We start from the raw sequence: 2700 nt of genomic DNA, 5'->3' as shown, positions 1-2700 counted from the left end.
ACTTGGGACTTTTTTAAGTCCCTAAACCAATAAGTCCCTGGAAACAAACACCCTCTAATTCAGTTCCAACTGCACTAGACATACAGCAGAGCAAAAGTAGTTGTTGTAATAGCCATCAGATAGCAGCAGAAGACTATTTGTTCAACTGATCACAGTTAGACCATCTGAACTATGAATCTCCTCTGGCTGAAAAACAAAATTAAAATACTTGCAAAACAAAAAAGATGTTATATTTTTAAAATCCATTTATTCTTCTGTATTGGTTCATCCTCAGAAGTTGCATAAGCTTCTCATAGTATCAAACAATGTAGGCAATACAGTTCGCAACTCATCATAGGTATGAAGAACAATTTTTTAAAACAACATAAAATACTACTCAAAAAAATGAGACAACAGCCACCAAACATCAGACAAAATGAAGATACCAAAAATGTGAAACATTTATTTGGAGGACTCAGAATATGGGTGGTGATATAGCAGTATGGTCGGCAAGGCAAACGAATGCCAGTTACGACGAACGAGACCAAATATCAATCTTCACCGTCCTCAACAAAAATCAAACAATTTCATTCATTGTATCTAAAACCAGGTTATAAACTGCAAAATTAATGAGCAAATTGTGCATCTAATGGTAGTTTGTACAGCTGAAATTCATGGTTTTGCTAACATTCATTCATATCTCCAGCTGCTCTCTGCACAGCTACCTTATTCGTATATTCTACACAGAAGCATAAAGCAGACACCAAAAAAGAATATTAAATTGGGGAAATCAACATGGCTCAGACATCCAAGGAAGGAATTAGCAGCATTAGCTCTCAAGCCTGGCAGGGCGAAAGCTCTTAGACGGCAACTGCGAATGTTTTCAGAAACAAGCCTAAATTTTATCATCATCGCCAATGATTTACCCAAATTTCAAATCACCTACAGCAACTAGTACTATATTATGGTTATGCAATCAAAATGTGTAATCACAAAAAACGGCTCTGTGTACCAACTGATTCACAGCCACAGGTTCCTATCAAATGTGAAACGTCCAAGAACTCCCTCTCGGCACAATGTAGCATCTCCGGTCAAGGCTGTAGCTACCGGAGACGTGGCATCGGGCCCAATCAAAAACACCAAAACGATCTAGGTTAAGAGAAAGAATAGAAGGCGCTGCATAAGTCCCTCAGAGACCCGTTTAAAATCACGCACACAGCTGAATCAAGCTGGTGCAAATGGGTATTTCCATCCCAGACCAAACCACAGAGGTTATGATAAAGAGGACGGACACTTGCATCGGCGGAGAAGCAGCTGCTGTTTACAGTGTCATACGGCACTTCCTATGGTCGAGAGCTCTTCACCGAGACGAGATGAATTCAAGAAACGAACGAAAACATACAAGGCAAGAACCATGTTAAAAGGGCGATGCTCAGTGGAAAGAGAAGTCGTTTTTGGTTTGAAAGCTCACGGCGACATATGCCACCACTGCCGAAAAACCTATATGAATCATCATCGCGTCGCATCTCAGGAAAACCAAGAAGAAAAGAGAAAGTGAGAACGGAAACATCGGAATAAAAAGGCCTCCATCGTGTGTAAGAGCATGATTCGACCAGCGGCGGATGAATCCGCCACACCGACATTTTGAGATGAACCATCACGACCCAACCTACTTCGATAAACGAAAAGAAATCACCAGAGAAGACAAGGGATCGGCAATCGAATTGGAGGGAAAGCTTCAGCGTGTGTAACAACATGAATCGATCAACGGCGGACGAATCCGCCTCACCGAAATCCGCTAAGATCCTCTCGGACCTGAATCATCACAAGCAATCCCCAATCATACACCAAGAAAACACGAAGATGGATAAAGGGAAGTACCATGGATGAAGGTTGGAAAGAAGTCGAGGCAGATTGCGGCTAGGGTTTCAGGGCTGGGATTTGAGGTTTGCTCTCGGTCTGACCAGCATATATAGGGGCAAAAATAGATCTAGGTTTCCCTTCGAGGCCGTGCAAGACGAAGAGAGATCTTCGCGCGTGGGCTGGGGTTGGGTTACGGGAGAGTCGACCGATTTAGAGTTCAATACGGCCCGTGGGTGGTTAGGGTGTGTGTTCGGTTTGGAGATGGACTTGAGCTAATTATGGATAATATTATGCTGGCCCGTGTGGGTGTGTGTTGGGCCCTGTTCAAGAATTCATCCGATTAACCAGTTAACTTGTTGATTAATTCCTACTCATAGGGTCACCGAGTAGCCGATAAACTGATAAATCGTCCGATTAATTGATTAAATAACCAATTAACTTGCCGATTAGCCTATTAATTCCTACTCGCCAGCCAACCGAACAGTTACCAGTTAACGATTTCCTCAACAATAGTGTTAGATTCAGGGTTGGGCTTGACCTAGTTATGGATAATATTCTATTGCCTCATGAAAGTACAGGGACCCCTAAAAAAATGAAAGTACAGGGGGAACCTGCTCAAAAAAACAAATTCGGCCCTCATTATGATCAACGTGCACCTAAACAATATTGTTCCAGCATGATATAAAATATACTAGCAGAATGTCGGTGTGTTGTTACGGGCTACAATGCATGTAAATAAAATAAACAAATGATTAAGGTCATCTTTAAGGTCGAAGCTCATTTTTTCCTCATACGTCCAAGCATGTTCGAACACCAAATAAGTGTCCAGTAGGCTCCCAAAAATCCAACCGCCTGTAC

The 2700-nt window shown here is 42.0% G+C and overlaps 7 non-coding genes across 7 annotated transcripts; all 7 read right to left on the bottom strand.

The window, feature by feature from the left end:
* Positions 1-264: 264 nt before the first annotated feature.
* Positions 265-343, bottom strand: LOC125541854 (small nucleolar RNA SNORD34). Its single transcript, XR_007297697.1, has one exon. It is a non-coding gene; the product is annotated as a small nucleolar RNA SNORD34 (small nucleolar RNA).
* A 107-nt stretch (positions 344-450) lies between these two features.
* Positions 451-546, bottom strand: LOC125541942 (small nucleolar RNA Z43). The gene has a single exon (XR_007297736.1). It is a non-coding gene; the product is annotated as a small nucleolar RNA Z43 (small nucleolar RNA).
* A 229-nt stretch (positions 547-775) lies between these two features.
* LOC125541992 (small nucleolar RNA SNORD14) lies at positions 776-896 on the bottom strand. Its single transcript, XR_007297778.1, has one exon. It is a non-coding gene; the product is annotated as a small nucleolar RNA SNORD14 (small nucleolar RNA).
* Positions 897-960: 64 nt separating this feature from the next.
* LOC125541977 (small nucleolar RNA snoR2/U65) lies at positions 961-1106 on the bottom strand. The gene has a single exon (XR_007297766.1). It is a non-coding gene; the product is annotated as a small nucleolar RNA snoR2/U65 (small nucleolar RNA).
* A 57-nt stretch (positions 1107-1163) lies between these two features.
* On the bottom strand, positions 1164-1349 carry LOC125541944 (small nucleolar RNA Z112). The gene has a single exon (XR_007297737.2). It is a non-coding gene; the product is annotated as a small nucleolar RNA Z112 (small nucleolar RNA).
* A 57-nt stretch (positions 1350-1406) lies between these two features.
* Positions 1407-1501, bottom strand: LOC125541947 (small nucleolar RNA Z152/R70/R12). The gene has a single exon (XR_007297739.1). It is a non-coding gene; the product is annotated as a small nucleolar RNA Z152/R70/R12 (small nucleolar RNA).
* Positions 1502-1712: 211 nt separating this feature from the next.
* Positions 1713-1812, bottom strand: LOC125541946 (small nucleolar RNA R11/Z151). The gene has a single exon (XR_007297738.1). It is a non-coding gene; the product is annotated as a small nucleolar RNA R11/Z151 (small nucleolar RNA).
* Between the last annotated feature and the right edge of the window lie 888 nt (positions 1813-2700).

This window comes from Triticum urartu, chromosome 6A, assembly GCF_056163025.1.
Source record: "Triticum urartu cultivar PI428250 chromosome 6A, HENAU_Tu73, whole genome shotgun sequence".
Lineage (NCBI taxonomy): Eukaryota > Viridiplantae > Streptophyta > Magnoliopsida > Poales > Poaceae > Triticum > Triticum urartu.
This window is presented reverse-complemented; position numbering and strand designations above follow the sequence as displayed.